The following is a 19,365-nucleotide window of genomic DNA, read 5'->3' on the forward strand; positions in this document are numbered from 1 at the left end:
TTTTTTTTTTTTTTTTTTTTTTTTTTTTTTTTTTTTTTTTTGCCTTTGCCTTTCTACAATTTGATTGTAATGTGTCTTGAGATGTTCTGATTTGGTTTGATCTTGCTGAGAGTCCTTTAAGTTTCAGGACTCTGGATTTCAATATATTTCTCCCAACACATGAGAAGTTTTTAGTCATTATTTCCTTAAATAAGCCTTCTTTCTCTCCCTCTTTTCTCTCCCTGAACTCCAATTATTCATATACTTATTTGCTTGATAGTTTCCTTATAGTTTTTTTCACTCTTGTTAGTTGTTATATTTTGTGTGCCTCTAATTGACTAATTACAAATGTTGTCTCTTCAAGTTTGCTGTTTCTTTCTTCTATATGTCTGATTCTATTGTTTAAGCTTTACTCTGTACTTTTAGTCCTACTATTGTATTCTTCAACTCTATGATTTCTATTTGATTCTTTTTTATGATTTCTGTTCCCTTATTTAACTTCTAGTTTTGTTTGTGCATTATTTTCCTGATTTCAATTGTTTGACTATGTTCTCTTTCATCTCATTTGGCTCAAGAGATATCTTTGTGTATTTTAATAGGCAACAAATAGGTCTACATTTCTATAGGAATGATTGCTGGAGTTTCCTTTGGTGGTGCCATGTTCTCCTGTTCTTCATTATTCCTGTCATTTTACAAACGAGCTAACATTTCTTCTCATTTTTAAAGACTGCTTTCAGCAGATAAAGACCTTCTCCTATTGGGTCTCTGGACTGATGGCTTCTAATTGAGTGAAGTTGGGTCACATAGCTTTTTCTGAGACTATAGAGGTGTCTGCAGTTGTTGGGCCTGTTACCAGGGGGCTGAGTGGGCATGGATCATCTAGTCCCTGGGAAGACTGAACAGCCTCTAGGATCTTGGTCAATAGAACTGGCATTGAAATAAGGTTCTATTTCAGGTTTGCCTTTTGGGTCCACAGATGGTGGGTCTGTTACCAGCTGTGAGTTCCTCTGGGTCCCTGGGAAGTTTCCCACTGGGCCACTGAGTTGGCCCCAGTCAATCAGAACTGCTCTTGGACTATGGCTGAGAGAGGGACCAAGTCAGAGAGCGGCTTAAAGGCCTTCAGTTGAGACTGAGCTCTGGAGGGCTGGGATGAGTGTGCCTCATCTGAAGCAGGACTGCTCTCAGACCCAGATGAGAGGGTTGAGAGGTGAGTTTCAGGATTTTCTGAGGGACTAAGGTTGGAAAACCTACCTTCTAGGGCACATGGAGTCATTTCTCCCTTTAGAACCCTGGGTCCCAAAGCTCCCATAAAGACATTTTTGTCCATGTATGAAGACCAAATTCCTGTTGTTGTGGGGGAAACAGTCAGTGGACTTCCTATTCTACCATCTTGCTGACCCAGACAAATGACCTTTATTGTGATTATTAATATTGTTGGGTTTGAGTCTATAATATTGCTTTTTGTATTCTATTTGTTCCATCTGCTCTTGGTTCTTTTTGTTCTTACTTTTATTTTTTGACTTCTTTTATATTAACGGACATTAGAAATAACATACTTACTATTTTTTTTAAATTTCCTTTGTTAGTTTATGAATTATAATTCTTTATTTTGTTTGCTTTGTGAATTAACTATCACTGTATAATTTGAATGATAGTACACTAATTCATGTGTACCCTAAGAACCTTACAATAACATATTTTCATTTTCCTGCCCTGCATCATTATACCAATGTGACAATAATTTTTTTAAGTGTTATGAGCTTCACATGCATTGGAATTATTTAATTTAAGAAGGAAATTAATTTTTTAAAGATTTAAATGATAATTAAGAAAGCCTCATGTATTTGCCCATGTAGTTATGATTTCTAGTGCTCTTCATTCCTTTGTGTTGCATATTTACATTGGGTATTATTTTCTTTTGTCTGAAGGACTTCCTTGAATGTTTCATTTAATGTGGGTCTGATGGTGATGAATTTTCAAAATTTTGTAAATATGTAGAAGTCTTTCATTTGTTCCTATTTTTAAAAGTTATTTTCACTAGAAGCAGAAGAGTGTATGTTATTTTGAAGGTTAGGAAAGACATAATTAAAACAAGAGTTTTACACATACCAAGTGCTTAGTGTAAGCTAAAAGTACTCCGGATTCAGCCTTATTATTATTATTATTATTATTTGCAATGCACAGACTTGAAGACCGAGACTTAGGTTAAGTAAGTTGTCTAATATCATACACCTAGCAAGTGGCAATGTTTGTGTGGTATTAGAATCTGTAATCTTAACCACAATGTTCTATTGCCTATTAAGAAGGGAGGGAGCAGGGTGTTAGCAATGATGGTGGGGGACATCATTATCCAAAGTACATGTATGAAGACATGAATTGGTGTGAACATACTTCATATACAAACAGAGATATGAAAAATTGTGTTCTATATGTGTAATAAGAATTGTGATTCATTCTGCTGTTCATGCATTTAAAAAATAAAACAATTAAATAAAAAAGATAGAGAATATGTCAACAGACACTCCAGAATATGTCTCATGCTTGTATTTCTGATAAAAAAACAATCAAGTACTCTGATAGTCATTCCACACTCTTTCTGAGACAATAGTTCCAACAGGAAACTCCTGGGGCTCTGTGAATCCACCCAGCTGCCCAGAGAACAGGTTCAGCAAAAGTTCCATCAAATAGCTAATTGGTCAAGTCAGTTCAGTCATTTCCCAGCATCTGAGAAAAGCAAAGCAGCCCATTGGGAATTAGGAAGGGGACCTATGCTATATGAAAGAGATTTCTCTAAATACTCCTGAAACATAACTTAAATGGTAATAGGATGGAGAACAGAAGATCTGGGATTCAGTACTACTTTCTCCTTTCTTTCTGGTAGTATGAATGTTTACAAATAAGCTCACTTCCTGGAGCTCCCTCTTCTGTGATATAATGATCCCAATACCTTCTCAATCTATCCTCCAGTGTTTCCCCGAGAACTGCAGAGAAATTCTGTAAACATTCTGGAAAAATTTCAAAATCACTTTTTTTATCTGCCATCTCCTCTAGGAAGTCTTCTGAACTGCTTTCTCCCTTACATGTCTCCAACTAGAAGTACCATTTCAGATTTTCTCTTTCAGTTATCTATCTCTGTCCACTTGTGTTATAGTTATTTATATCTGTATCTTGTATTTCCTATCAAACTTTCAGCTCCTTGAAGAATGTACCTATAACTACCTCCTTGCTGAATCCCCCAAGGTGACTTGCACAATGCTTCACATGTTTAGGAGTGCTTTATAGTCCATAAATATGTGTTGAATCGATAAAAGAGTATCCAAATGAATAAAATCAGAAATGATATTGAACTGGACATTCCAGAAAGAGCCTGCTGAAACTAGGTGAAAATCTCTATGAAAATGTCCCTGATACATTTATATCATTTTCATCCTCATTGGTTTGAGATATTTTAAAAATGTTACCCACTTACATTGACATGCTCCTGTGTGTCTGGCTCAAAGCTGTATCTGAAATGTACTCCAGGTCTGATATATCATGGTCAGAGAAAGGTTAAAAACACCCTTAACCATTTTGTTCACAGTTGGTATGACTTCCTGCAGAATGTATATTATGGGTCATGCGAACTTTCCTGGGGGTGGTGTCATTTATCTTCTTATTAATAGCCATGCCAGGTCTCAGCAGTGGATGGGTCAAATGCTAAAATGGCTCTACCTATCATCCCTCTGCTACTGTTCTAGTTGAAGCTATAGCTGTGCTTTTTGGAAATTTCTGAGCACTACTGAACTGGTTTTCCTTTTTCTAAGACCCTTTTTCAAATTCATCTTTTACTGTGTGCACCAGCAATCCTTCTTAAACACAGACTGAGAAGCAATAATGGATGGAGCCAGAAGCATGAGCTTGAAGCCTAACATATCTAGTGGTGAAGGGAGACTCTATGTATCCTAGATGTTTGACCTAGGGGAAGTCTCCCTTCACTCAGCCCTGCTCCTCATTTGTTGGGAGAATCATATGAGATTCTCTTACCACTATACTTGGTGCATGGTTTATTACTTAAATATTATTAATAATGTCTTTGTCACAATCAAGTGTATTTGACTTTGAACAAGTCACATTTGGTCTTTGAAATCCAATTTCCCCATTTGAAAAATAGACTAAGACCTCATTCACCTCCAATGACTGATATTTCTATTAATTGAACAACACTTCAAGGACATGAATTACAACGTAGATTTGGGACCCCTCCCCCAACATGCACAGTTTTCCACATTATGATGTTCTGGAGGCACACCCGCCAACCTTTGACAGCTGTACCCTGAGTACCTTTTGTTTCTGCTCTCTCTTCTTTAGGGAGTTCTAGGGCCATGGATGGTAGCATTTATCTTCATCTCAGGAGAAGTGAAATTTCCTCTCACATCTTCAGTGGAAAAAAGGCAAGGGTCCTAACCCCTTGCAGTGATGCTGTCTTGATCAGGTGTCTTGCTTTATCAAAATTTCTATACCTCAAAGAAAGTATTAGCTGAGCTCCAATGTTCCCCAACTCTGACTAGTTTTGATTTTCAAGGCGAATTTCCTGGTTTATTACTAATATACACCTATACGAAAGAGAGGCCTTGGAAGGGGAGTGAGGTGAGGTTGATGGGACAGAAAGAGACATGTCTTTCTTTCAAATGTCCTATGTATATGGTGTAAGACAAGGAGCACTGGGCCTGAACCCAAGCTCCCTGAATGGGTGGCATTTTAGATAGTTTTTCATGGCTGTGACCAAAATAACCGACCAGAACAACTAAGAGGAGGAAAAGTTTATTTGTGGCTCATGGTTTCAGAGGTCTCAGTGCATGGACAACTGATTTCATTGCTCTGGGCCCAAGGTAAGGCAGCACATCATGGTGAAAGGGCACTGCAAAGAGAAGCTGCTCCTCTTGTGGCAGCCAGGAAGGAAAGAGAGAAAGAGAGGGGAAAAAGAGGCCATGGGAAGAAAAGTCCTTCCAGGGCACATCCACAGTGACCCACCTCCTTTCCTTCTATCTACATCCCACCTTCCTACAGTTACCACCAGTCAGTCCATTCAAACTCGGATGGACTGATTATGACACAGCTCTCGTAATCTAATCGTTTTACCTCTGACTCTTCCTGCATTAACAGGAGTTTTTGGGAGATACCTCAAACCCAAACCATAACAGGTGGACACCGCTCTAGTCCTGCCTAATATCTCGAGTGTCCCTTGTAACTGGCCTGAGCTCATTTCCTTCGCCATGATGAGGAAACTCCAGGCACTGCCCAGTCCTGCTCTTGACACTGTTCAAAGGTGAACAACTCTTACCACGTCTCTTCTGAACGTTTCAGCATTCTCCACAGAGGTACAATGGAAACACTGGCTATCACACACTGAAAAATGAAATGTACCAAAATAACTTTTTGTACCAAGTTAGAATTTAGAACAGAAAATATTATAAAACAGGCATTTGCTACTGAGCATGTTTTGGTCTTCAATTAAATTCTTTTCAAACTCAGGCTCCATGGCGTAATGGTTCTGGAATTAGTAATAATAAAACATTAGTTACACCAGTGAGTAATAGTTTTATTTAAAACAGGATGAAAATATTAACTCAGTGATGTCCAGGACCAAATGTAAGATCTCTAAGTGTGTATCCTTGTGAATGTCAGAAGTATCATTACTGGTAACCGTTAGGTTGGTGGTTGAAATTTATATAACAACATGCATTTTGCTTAGTAGTTCCACTTGCTATTTTATCTGAGTCTCAAAGTCCTTCTGAGAATGCTTGACATAACTTCTATAGTTGGCAGAGGAACTAAGGCTCAAAGTTGATTTGTTGAAAGTCACAAAGCTTATAGGAAATGACAAAGCCCGGGAGATTAGGAAGCAATCCTTGCATAGAGCAGGGTCTGATGCATTGGGTATCTGTGTAACATGCAGTTACTATAAATAAATGGGGGATCATGCCTATTTCATGAAGATACTTAGCATACCGCCAGGCACTTACTTAAATGTCTAATAAAAGTTAGCTATTATTCATTTACCACACAACGCATGGATGTTGACAAACACTGCCACAGGCAACCTCTGACTTATGCAGTTCCCCATATACCCAGGAACATTTCCACCAACAACCCAGTCTGGAATTGACCAAGTTGTTATGTCCCTCCCAGCTCGTGTGTCCTGGGTTTGGGTTTTTTTCTCTACTCTTCCCTTCCCTCCCCCCTTCCCTTAAACTCAACACTTCAGCTTGACCCCTATCCTTATCTTTCTATACTTGAGTTCCAAACTCACCTGACTCAGAGTGGGTTGGGGATGTAGTACATTGTGGGTCAGAAGGGAAAAAAGAGAAAAGGCTGCACCACTTCCTCCCTCTACTATTTCCCTCTGAGATACCCCAGCTCACTCTCTCCCTGGGCTTGGATCCCCAGCTCCTTTGCTCAGAGCTCTTGCTCCCAACCCTAGGGCCAAGCTTCCCAGAAGTCTGCTTTCTCTCTGAGACCTGGGGAGGTAGCTGTCCTTTGGGCTCAAGCAGTATCAGCACCACCTGGGAACTTGCTAGAAATGCAAATTCACATAGTCCCACTCCAGATCTGTGGAATGAGAACTCTGGGGATGGGGACCAGCAATATGTGGTTTTACAAGGTCCCCAGGCAATTTCAAGGCACACTCAAGTTTGAAAACTGCTGTTCTAAGGAACCAACTTAAAAGGAAACAGAGGGCCCCAGCATTCCACTTTGCTTCTTGCCAAGCACCCAGAGGATCTTTCAAGCTTTGTTGGGGGACTGAGAGCTGAGACACAGCTGCTTGAATAGCTGCTTTGTGCTTTGTGTAGAGGGAAAGGAAAGAGGCAAGGGCATGATGTTTACTGACCACCTAATGTGGATCAGCCTCCTGGAATCTACTGTTCCTTTGATTTTTAGCCTGATGATTTTATAAAGTAAATGTTATTTATTCCTTCATTATATATGGGGACTCTGGAGAGTTAGGCTTGGAAGAAGATGAAGAAAAGAGGGGAGCAGGGATACAGATGTGGGACCATAGATTGGACCACAGATGGCATAGGTTGTACATGGTGGAGGGGTCAAGATCATCTTGTTGAATACTTTCACGTTACAGATGGGGAAACTGAGGGTCAGAGAAAGGCCTTTCCCACGGTCACATAAAAGGTGGACTACAACTCCTAATTCAGTGCTACACCTCTACCTTATGAATAAATAGTTGTTTGCATTTTTTTAAAAAAAGTTTTTAAATTTTTTATGTTGAAGTAATTTTGGATTAATGGAAAACCTGCAAAAATAATAGAGTTCCCTTACATCCCCTCCCTTGTCTTCCTGTAATGATATTTTGTATCATGGTATAACTATTAAGAATTTGTGGGCATTTGAATTTTTTATTTTGAGGAAGTTGTAGATTTGCATTCAGCTACAAGAAAAAAAAATGCAGATAACTCCTGTGTGGCTTTGCGCAAGTTTCCCCAATGAAGACATCTGACCTAGAACTTCTGCATTTGTGTGAGTGGTTTGGTTTTATTCTTCCGGTTCATCCTCACTCAGGAGAAAAGTTTCCAGATCTCCTTTGAGGAAACAGAGAAGCCAGAAAATAAAGAGAATCGATAGTGAGGAGGGTTTTGTCAGGCAAGAAAGGTGGCATCTGCTTCTCCAGGACCTGTCATTGCTTCTCCAGGGACCACAAAGCCTCTGACTCCCAGCTCCTGCAGGTGACACCAAAGACATCTATACTGGTGAGAGGAGGTGGGAAGGGAGCAGGGGCAGAGGTGCAGGGATAACTGCCTCCCTAAAGCTTGATTTGGGAGGGATCTTGAAGTTCAACCACCCAATTCTTCATCTGATGCTGAGTTTCAATCAATCTCTGCTGTACACCTGCTGGGAACTCACCCCATCCAAAAACTTTGCTGACTTAGAGTGCTAAAAAGTTCTTTCTCTGGACTTGAAAGTAGAACTGAGTTTCTGTGTTTGCTACTGTATTCCTGCTCTCATGCAGTGCTCAAGTATATGGATGAGTGAATGAACTAATGAGGAAACACATGCTGCGCTGCTTGACAGGGTGTAGGCATTGACTTCTCCTGTCATGTGCAAGGCCAGCCTGTCAGGGATAGAGCCAAGCCAGTCACTGCTCTGCCGAGGGCAGGAGCCCTTGGAACTTGAGAGGAATCAGAGTGCTCCAGAGTAAGAAGGCTCTGGGGATGGGAAGACAATAACTTTCTTAAGTATTTTGGGTGGCAAGGCTGAGTGGGAGCCTGTCTTCATAACCCTGACCTATTGCACTGCTGGGCAAGTTGGGGGAAATTCAATTTGTATGTTACTGGGCTATTTACATAATTCTCAGTAAAATGCCACCATTGTGAAAGAGCCATTTGACGTCCATGGCACTGCTAAGTGTTTTTTCCATTCTTAAAAGAGTCCCTGAAGGAATGTCATCTCCTCCACCCTGTAGAATGAGGGGGTAGGAGCAAAGGGTGCAGTTGTCTGGGTCTGGATCTACCAAGGCGCTGCAGTATCCAGGGTGACTTTCAGTGAGGTTCAGAGGTGGGAGGTACAGAACAGGACAGGAGCACTGGTGGGCTACTGCCTAGTCTTGTGCCACGGGGGATCTGCCAGTTCTGCTGCAGGACCTCCATGAGGTGAAACAGCTCAGAGGGTTGCTGAAGGGCAGGGAGGCAGTGTGGGGCAATGGGAAGATGGGGCTTCCAGGAGAAAGGGTACCTGGACTTCCTCTGCTTCTTCCCCGTGGACCTCAGTTTTCCCCTGTGCAAAGCCTGAGTCTGTACTCAGTTCCATGATCTTTGTGGGTCCCAATAGTCTATTCATTTATTCTTGGACTCTTTTTTTTTATGTTTCATTATGAATATTATCCAGCACTGCCTAGATAAATGTTGGGTTGTGGCTCAGTGGTAGAGCAGTTGCCTGGCATGTGTGAGGCTCTGGGTTCGATCCTCAGCACTGCATATAAATAAGAAATAAATAAAATAAAGGACCATTGTCAACTAAAAAAATATTTTTAAAAAATATTGTTACCACAGTCCTTAATAAGAGATACAATTTATAGAACAACTTAATATATGTAACTGAAACAATGGTTTTATAAACCAAGACTTACCCTTCCTATAGGGACAGACATGTAGATCAGTGGAACAGAAGAGAGAGTCCAAAAATAAGTCCACACATTTATGGTGGGATGATTTCCAACCAAGGTGCCAGAGCAATACAATAGGGAATGACAGTCTTTTTTGAATGGTTGTGGGACAACTGGATCTCCATATGTGAAAATAAATGCATATATACATAAATACATAAACTTAGACACTTCATATGATGCACAAAAAATTGATTAAAAATGCATTGCAGACTCAAGTCTAAGAGCTAAAAATAAGGAATGAATTATGTATACATGTAACAATGGGGACGATTCTCACAGACATTATGTCAAGCAAAAGAAGCCAAAAACAAAAGACTAAATATTTTATGGTTCCATTTATATGAAATTTCTAGTAAAGCAAAACAAGAGAGACAAAAAAGCAGATCAGAGGTTTGCTGGGATTGGAAGACTGTAAACAGGAGGTGGGGGGAGCTTAGTAGGTGGGGGCAATGTAAGTGTCTGAAAATGTGGTGATATTTGCATGACTGTATCCATTTACTAACAACCCTCAAACTGTACATTTAGAGTAGAAAAACTTAATGGTATGTAAATTGTGTGTCAAAGACATATGACAACTAAAAAAAAAAATTAAACCTAAAGGGTAAAGATGATAAATGACTTGTTCATTTGCACTATGTGCTCTGGGTCCAATGAGTTAGTTCCAAAGTTCCTTTACTACTTTACTAGTCTCTCTTCACATCTTTATATATAGATGTCATTTGCAAATGACTGGTCACACTAAAAAAAAAAAAAAAAGGGAATAGGTTAGGTATAGATTATGCCAATCAGACTTATTTTGAAAACTATTTTTTTTTAAAGAAAAAGAGTATTATAAATCTAAGTAACTTATCTTTTGTTTTGTTTTTTGAGATGCATTCTCACTATGTGGTGCAGGCTGTCCTTGAACTCTGAGGCTCAGAGTGCCTCAGTCTCCCAGGCAGCTGAGACTGCAGCATGTGGTTCTCTACTTTTTTACATACAATATCAACAAATGCCCCTAATAAACCATCATTAGCCATGGTTTCAAGCATGTAAGTTTGTTATGTTTTCTGAAGGCCCTGTCTGATGGTTCTGAATGCTGGTGAAGCACGGAGTCCTCTGTGTTCGTAATAGTTTAGGCTGAAAACCAGCTGCCTGAAATCTAGTTCACCTGTCTCTCAGCTGAGTGTCCCAAACCTAAATGATCACCAGGATGATTCACGGAGTCCCACCCCAGACCTAGGCAATCAGAATCTCCCAGTGTGACCCAGGGGTTGGCGGGGGTGGGGTGGGGGTGAGGGGTGTGTGTGGGGGGGTGTCTTAGATCTCCATTCTTACAAAATCAGGGATGTGTATGAGCCTTATTCATGATGACATCTTTTAGTGGAACCAGTTCTGAGATACATGACAAAAAATTAGTTTCCAATTGTGACTAAAATACCAAGGCTAGCAAATAAGTGTCTTTTACGAAAATCTACAAAGCAGAGTATAGGATGAGTTGTTTCCACAGTGACACCCTTGTCATTGCTTTGCCTTCATCTCTTCAAAAAGGGAGGGAGAAACAGGGTGGGCTAGAATCTGCCACTGAGAACCCACATCAAGAACCTCGAATTCTTAGCGTTTACAAGCCTCATACGCTTTTAAGTCAAAGGGCGAACACCATTCCTTCATTCTTTTAATTGTAAACTACTATTAGTTTCAATCGCCTTCCTGTATTTACACGTACCAAATTTGTTGTTGTTGTTGTTGCCAATAGAATTTCACTTTGCTTTTATTTTTTTTTCTTTTAAAATTCTTTAAAAAAATTAGAGCTTTATAGTTACAAATAGTCGTTGGGCTCATCCCAACAAGCTCACACATATATTGAAATCGATTTCATTCAGTTCATGATCCCCTTTTCCCTCCTATACCCAAGGCCCCTCTCCCGTTCTCCTTCCTCTGCTCTACTAGACTACCTTCTGCTTGTTTATTAAGTTATATTTGTTTGGTTCTTTATGTTATCCTGAAAACATTTGACCTTTGAGCTTCTGCATTTGGCTAATTTCACCTAGCCTGTTATTCTCAATTTCCATCCATTTACCAGCAAATGCCATAATCATATCAACTCAGATTTTACCCAGAGAGCTTTTGTCATCTGGACATCTGTTTTCTCCACTTTTACTCAACTTGCAAATGTACTTCCACTTCACTTGCCCTGTCCTGGCCACCTGCCCCTCCTCCCTTGGGGCTCTGGACCGAGGTTCCTATGCTCATATATGAATACACAGCCAGTGTAACTCCACAGTGTAATGTAGGCGCCTCCCTTCTCCAGCCCTGCACCCTCCGTCCTGCATCTGCTGCGTGTCACTTGGCCTGCTCATCCTCCATGGCACAGGAAGATGACCAACTTTCCTGTCTGAAAAACAAAATCCTTCTCCAGCACAGCATCTCCCTCCCCATCAGGCTCCGTCCTTCTCATTTTCTAAGCAGCCAAGCTTCTAGAGAGAGGAGCCTCTCCTAAATGTTGATATTTCTCTTCTCTGGGTGGTTCCTGCTCACTCTTGTCTGATGTTTTGTCCCAGACAACATTAAGGACCCTGTGGTTACCCAAATCCAATCAACCCATTTTCTGTTCATAGCTAATTTAACTTTCCTGATGGGTTTCTGTGAACTCTTTTCTCCTTTCTTAGAACAATCTTTCTTCAGTTTGAGGGGAAACGCTTGTCTCTTTCCTTCTGACACCACTGACAGTTTCTTTTTGGCCCTTTCACTCTCCGGGCCTGACCTGCTGCCTTCTGTCCCGGACTCTCCTCCTCTCACTCTTATCAGTGATTCTCCAAGAGCCATCTGTAGAAGAAGTACCCAAAGCTCTTCCTGAGTGATGACGGCCTATATCCAGACCCTGGGCCCTTGTCCAGACCCACTGGGTCAGAAGCTCTGCAGGAGGCCTAGGAATCTGCATCAGAAGCCATTTTTTCCAAGAGACACCCCAGACTTTCCCTGGGCCATGCTCTTCAGTGTTTTCTAGCCCATCATTTCCACTACTGCCCACACCCCGTCTCATTGCTGTCTTCTTTCTTTTTTTCTGAATAAGTTCTTTATCAAATATATGCTTTGCAAAGATTTCCCCCCTCCAATCTGTGATTCATCTTTTTTTTCCTATTTACAGTATATTTACTTGTCCTTTTTAGTTATACATGACAATAGAATGTATTGTGACGTATAATATATATAATTTTTTATTCTTGTAGCTGTACAGGATGTGGAGTTATACTGGCTGTGTATTCATATATGAACATAGAAAAGTTATGTCCAATTCATTCTACTGTCTTTCCCATTCCCACCCTCTTTCCTTCCCCCTCATTCTCCACTGTCCAATCTTGGTGAACCTCCATTTTCATCCCCCTACTGTGAGTCAGCATCCACATATCAGAGAGAACATTCAGCCTTTGTTTTTTTTGGGGACTGGCTTATTTCACTATCCATTTACCAGCAAATGTCATAAAGTTATTCTTTTTTATGGCTGATTAATATTCCATTATACACACACACACACACACACACACACATATATGCCATATTTTCTTTATTCGTGCATCTGTTGAAGGGCACCTAGGTTGGTTCCACAGCTTAGCTATTGTGAATTGAGCTGCTATAACATTGATGTGGCCATGTCATTGCAGTATGCTCATTTTAAGTCCTTTGGGTATATGACAAAAAGTGGGATAACTGGGTCACATGGTGATTCCATTCCAAGTTTTCTGAGGAATCTCCGTACTGCTTTCCAGAGTGGTTACACCAATTTGCAGTCCCACCATCATTGCCATCTTCTTTAAAATCCTTCATGGGGATCTGATCCCTAGGAACAGAGGCTAAGCTCCACATTCTGTCATGAAATACCTTTTGTGATTTGGCCCTTGCACAGCTCTTGGATTGTCCCTTGAACTCTTGAGTGTAATCTGTATTCCAGGTCCACACTTAATACTCCTGTCTGCTCACACCTCTAAGCTTGGCTCTTCCTATTGCCAAAATGCCCTCAACCAAGTTTCATCTAAACTCACCTTCAAATCTCAGAAACTGCTGTGAGCTTCACAGATGGAGCCCAGTGTGTTCTCTTTACCCTTAGGGCACCTGTGTGTAAGGCTTTTGCTCAATACTGGGCCTCCTACCAGCTTTGAGTACAGTATGATGTGATCACATCTCATTCTCTCCAGGCTCATAGCACAGAATGGGAAGGCGGGTGTGGCAAGAGTGCTGTCGGTTCAGAGGCACGAAGCATGGCTTTCCTGGGTGATGGTGCTAGTCACTCATTCGTGCATGGGTGTGAGGCTCCAGGACAGGCCCAGGGTCACAGTGTGAACACTCTCTGGATCAAGCGTCTTGTTCAGTGAAAGGCAGTATTGATCACTTGGTGGGGAGGATGCTTTTATGGAGGGAAATGTAGAGGACTGTGGCAGCACAGAGGAGGGACCTTGGGTTCAGATGGAAATTTTCTGTCCTGGGGAAGGGAAAAGGTGGTAGGGAAGGTTAAAGGTGGAGACATTGTGCAGAGTTGAAAAGAGTTCTGGAATAAGAGGGACGGCCTTTGCCTGCCAGACTCTGTCATTGGAAAGTAGTTTGACACACTGATTACACAAGGCCTGAGGCCCAGCTCACAGGTAGGAAAAGGTGGGACTTTAACTTCAATTTGGCGATGCTTGAAAAGATTAGAACACCAAAATATGGTTGAAAGGTGCAGTAATAATAGTGACCACCAGATGGCAGCAGAGTATTTCAGTACAACTTGGGCCTTTGTCTTCATTACTTACACCTCTTCCTGGCTGGTCCATAGAATTTGGGGGCTGATAGGTGCCACCAGCTCCATGCCTAATCTCTCTGAGATATACAGTCAGACTTTATCACTTAAATTTCTCATGTGTTTCCATTTTCTGTTTGAAAAGTTCATCTTGGGGGACTCAATGAAATGTCTAGTCATTAGCAGTCTTTAGATAGACAAATTTAAAAGCGATCCCTTTATGCCTACAGGTGTGTCTTGGAGACTGTCTCAGTATTTTCATCCTGAAGCTGAGGTTCAAAGATGCCATGTGCTGGACACCTGAAGGGAGAATCTCTGCTCTGGTCTCAGTGGAACCAACTCCCTATTCCTCACTCTCTCCCAAACAGGTATTGATCACAGGAAACTGTATCAGCTGCCTTGTAAGGACCATCCCTGGAGCTCTGAGCAAAACTGGGAAGTTAGGGGACTGAAGAGGTCATTCTAGATTGTCATGAAGCTCAATTTGAATCAGAAACCTTTCTGAGGATATGATGAAACTTATGAACCCTCCTTCCAGAATGTTCATCATATGCATCTTATTTTAGCATTTCCTCAGACCATGTGTTCAGGAACCCACACTATAGACAACTTAGGGTTTTTCTTAGTCCTAAGAAACCAATGTTTTGTATTCATGCTTCATGACCAGCTATGTACAGCAGCTTCCTAATTTGTAGTAAGATTAGAGATTTAGTTATTGCCTCTGGAGAAGAAGTAGTGGAGGTGATAAGTCCCACTATTTAGGTGAGTGTATCCGAACACGTGAGACATCCTTTGGCTCCTGGCTTTCCTCAGCCCTGTAGAGAGGCTGCATTCTGAAACTCTGCTGCAGGGGAGGCTAAAGAGCCACATTGTCTTCGCCTGCCTTCTGGGACCATGCCCTGGCTGCACAGGAAGGAAATGGGGCTTCCTGCCAGGTATGAATCCACATCTCTGTCCTGAGTCTCATTTGTGGATCTTTCTCTGTCTAGGAAGCCCCAGAGAGTCTGCCTGTTTTTCTCTGCACTGGGCAGCTGCTCTGTACACTCATGCCTGTAAGGTTCTTTGCATTCTGAAGCTAGTAACCTAGAAGCATGATAGGACAAAAGAAGTAGCAATGAGCTTGGGATTAAGAGTCTCAGTCTGGTTCTGGCTGCCATTTATTAACTGAGGGACTCTGGGCCACTGATATAAAATGGAGATTATGACTCCTGTCTTCTCATAGAGTTCCTTTAACAAACATACATTGAGCATCTTTTATGTGCCACCCACTGCCCCAAGCACTGTGGATACAATGAATAAAATAGACACGATAGAGCTGACAGTCCAGGATTATTAGAGAATCAAATCAGGAAGCATATTTGAGCACTTTGTCTTAACGATGAAGTACTCTACTGACACACTCTTCCTTCTGTTTTTGTTTGAATGGTTTTTATGGAATTTGTGGCAGGACACACAGACTCAGGGTTGAAAACTTCACAAATATGGAGAAGGTATCTCCAAACAGAGTCCATAGGTCTTGACCCTGGTCCACAGAAAACCACAGGTGGGGCTGGCCTTGCCCGTTGTCCTCTTTCCTCCGTTTCAGTCTTTCTCTGGGAAGATAACTTGGCGGCACTGGGACCACCATTGTTCAAACAGAACACAAAGTCCTCCAAAGCATGTGGGGAGAAAAGCATGATCACATGGATGCGAACAAGATGGCGGTGCTGATCTGGCATCCCAGGGCATCTTTTGAGTGTCATCCCCACAGGGTTTCGCCCTCCAATCCCGCTACCCTCACCATGTCCACTTGCTGGGCCTCCAGCTTCCTGACCTCCCCCAGCTGAAGCCCTACTCCTCACCTCTTGTTTTCTGTAGCATAGTTGATTAAGTAGGATGTAAAATAATAGAAATAAAACAGAAAATTATAAGCTCTAGAAAATGAGATGTTTCTAGAGAACAGGATTTTGACCACAAAGCAGTGAAGGGATCTGAGTTCCCCTTTCCCAAAATCTCTGTTCTGCATCTGGCTTTTCATCTTCCCCACCAGTCCCCTACCTCACTGTGCAGTGTGGTGACCAGGTCTCATCTTGTTTCCTGGTCATGCAGGCTTGGGGCTACCTGAACCTATTCAAGAACAAATTCCAACTCACTTAAAGCAAAGCCTCTTATTTCTCGAAACCCTTTTACGCAGTCCAACTTTTTGAGATGTGCTGAGGTCACAGCTGGTTTCAACCTTCTGCCTTTCCCCTCGAAGTCCTTACATTCATCCACTCCTTGGCCACCTTTGTAGAGGACTGATCACATTAATTTTTGTGTGGGTCTCCCTGTGTCTGTGCCCTGGGTTCTCTCTCTCACTGGTACTTGGGGATCGGCTATGAGACTTATGCTGGACAATTCTGTAACAGTAGCAAACTAATGCCAGCAGAGGCTTTAAAAAGCATTTGGTTTCTCTCCTGGAACTCTACCACTGCATGAGAACATGCTTGGGCTAGGCTGCTGGAGAGATGGGTCAGACAGGTAGAAAAAAGCTGACCAGAGTCCCCAGCAACCTACCAGCTGACCAACCACAGACACACAAAGCAAGCCCAGGCAAGACTGGTCAGGTTCATCCGAGAGTCCAGCAGAACCAGCCAGGTGACCTGTAGGTTTATGAAAAAATACTAGATAGTTAGTTATCGTGTGACTTATTATGCAGCAGTACCTAGCTGATATAAATGTGCTCAGGTCATTATCTGGTCTTTCTTAGGTCACAGTAATGGCAATTCATTGTAAACTCAAGGTAAGTCATCTCCTAACCTCCAAGCTATAGTTTCCTGATACAGCCTCCACTGTGCTGGCAGATGGAACTGAATTATTAGCTGAAGAGGCCAGAGGATTCTCTCATCCATTACACAGATGAAGAAATTGAGGCATAAAGAACCAAAGTGATGTGTCCATAAAGATTCAGTGCAGCCCCTGACAGCTCCCAAACTGGAAAAAGATCTCTAAATTTTGCGCTTGAGGCTCTTTCCCTGCACCGGAGATGTGCTACCTGGTCAGAATCACTCATCCCACCTCACATTCTGAAGTGTCTATTCCAGACCAGGTTTCCTGAGAGAAAATGGCTATCTTCTCTTCATAGAGGAACATTTCAAAGGTTGAAATACTTTTCCTAAAAAGTTAAAATGACTGGAAAAAAATGAAAATTAAAAAAAGAAAGTGAAAATGACTGGCATGTGATCTTGGAAGACCACCAAGTTTCCCTATGTTAATGCTACATCTGCTGCTACAGGTGAAGCACAGAGCAGCAGAGCTTCCCAGTGACCTCTTCTCCTGTCACTCAGTCCCTTCTTTCTTTGCTTCCCTTTGTTCTGTTTGCAGAAGACGTCAGATCCTCTTGGTCTGAGAGGCAGATGGATTCCTACATCCTGAGATGGCTGTCCTCAACCTTTCAACAATGCCTGTGAGACCACCTGCCTGACATACTCTCATGGACCTTCCCAGGGTTACCAACACTTCCAGCTAGAAGCATTAATTCCATATCTTTTTGTTCTTCAAGAAGGCAAAGGGGATGAGGGATGAGGGTGAAGTGATTAAGGAACCACCTTGACTGCACCTTGACTTAGCAGAAAGCGCTTCGTAGCATAGCTCCCCTCTGAAGACAGGCTGAAACACTGCTCTTGCACAGGCTTTCCAGGGTCACAGGCTGGAGCCCCTGGCCAGGACAACTCATTTGGTTCCTTCCGGGCACTGAAGCACCCCCGCTTTTATTTTGTATGCATTATTTCCCCACGGTGTCCTGAGTCTCCCAGGCCAATGGATAACCCTAAGCAATCTAGTCAAGGTTTCACTGAGTCTTGCTGGTTCACATGGTCCTGCATAACCCTAGGCTGTGTAGGTAGAGTGAATTAACACTAGTAACGAGGAGCTGGGGGACTCTACATTCCCATTTCCCACTCTTAACCCCTCTTCATCTCTAGGAGTTCCCTCCTCTGGATTGGCTCTGCCTCTGGATTGGAGCTAAGGTCGCAACTGAGCATCAGCCAAAGTCCACCTGACCAGAGGACTCCGGGCTCTAAACAGGGTGCCTCCATACCCCACATGTTTAGAAGTATAAAATATTGCCCCTAGTCTTTCCTCAACTCCTCTTACTGGGCGGCTTTAAATAGAAACAGGCTTTCAGACCAGACCTCATGTAAGGGGCTGGGTTCACCCCAAAGAGGGCCTGGGTGTGTGGAGGGCACTGACCTTGAAAATTATTCCCAAAACTCATTTTCCTGGACAGAGTGAAAAGATAAGAAGGGGAAGAATTACTGAGTGAGGATCTGAGGATGGTTTCTCCTCTTATTTCTAAGACAACAGGAAAACATGTCCAAATGAAGGGGCTCCATGTTCATGTACAAAACAGTAGTGCAACCTGCGTTGCTGAACACTGACAGTGTCCCAAGGTCCCGTGAGCTGCTCTGATGGCTCCTTCCCGATTAGCCCTCTCTTGTCCTCCCCGGAGCTCAGCCCCCAAAACTTGTAGTTGGTTTTGACCCCTCGGGCCACAGTTCAAGCCAGTCATGAAATTCTGATGGATTCCACTTCCATGACCCTCCTTGAATCTGACCATTTCTCCCCTTTTCTACTCCAAGCTGGCGTTGCAGTCACCATCTCCCTCCTCACCACTTTTGCCCATGCACCCTACACTCTTATTTTTAAATCACAGCCAGGGATTTAAACATGTATGTCACACATACAAGGTTCCCTTGTAAACCCTTCCATCAAAACATACTGAAAATTATTTGGATTGCCTTCTGATCTTTAGAATGATCCTACAGACTGTGCTGAATCTGCCTGTCCTTTGCTTAATAGCATTAATTACTAGTAGCTCTTTGGTTTGGACTTAATTCTCTTATTTACTTTTAATGACGGAAAAAGCCTGGAAATGAGGTAAGAGCAGAAATAGGCTTGCTGGGAGCCATTAGCCAAGTAGGTATGACAATTTCCTTGCCAGCGTACCCCATGTTGCTGACATTTTGCAGTGACATTGAATGTAGTTGACCTTGCTCAAGGACCAGGGCGGATTAGGGTGTTCCCGGTTTAACATAATCGGGTTTAGGGCGTTCCCAGTTTAGGTTCCAGGTTTAAGGTTTAAGATTATTCCTGCTGGGAATAGGGCGTATCCTGCTGCCTAAGTTCCCCTTGAGTTCTCACGGGATTCAGACAGTATTTTTTGAGAGATAGAAGCCCAGTGGAGGTGGATTTGGGCAGAGAACGTGGATTTCCCCAGAACGTGATTGTAGACGGCTGGTGTGAGTTCCGGAATAAAGAGTTGCTGTTTGAATCTACAAGCTGTGTGGTGGCTCGTGATTGTGTGCCCAGCCAGACTGCGGCATTTGTGCCCAGCCAGACTGCGGCATAGGCTGAGATTTCTTTGAGGTTATTATTTTTTCTGTTAGCTAATTTGGGCCTGTGGTTCTCCTGAGAAGCCCAGAGCTGTGATTTTAGCAGAGCCCTGCCAGGATAGATCCAA

At 42.4% G+C, this 19,365-nt stretch overlaps 1 long non-coding RNA gene across 1 annotated transcript; it reads left to right on the forward strand.

The window, feature by feature from the left end:
- The first annotated feature begins 7,527 nt into the window (after positions 1-7,527).
- On the forward strand, positions 7,528-18,795 carry LOC125617119. The gene is made up of 3 exons (XR_007347992.1): positions 7,528-7,718; positions 14,117-14,254; positions 17,229-18,795. It is a non-coding gene; the product is annotated as an uncharacterized LOC125617119 (long non-coding RNA).
- Positions 18,796-19,365: the final 570 nt, after the last annotated feature.

The sequence above is a fragment of the Marmota marmota genome, unplaced genomic scaffold (genome assembly GCF_001458135.2).
Source record: "Marmota marmota marmota unplaced genomic scaffold, marMar, whole genome shotgun sequence".
NCBI lineage: Eukaryota > Metazoa > Chordata > Mammalia > Rodentia > Sciuridae > Marmota > Marmota marmota.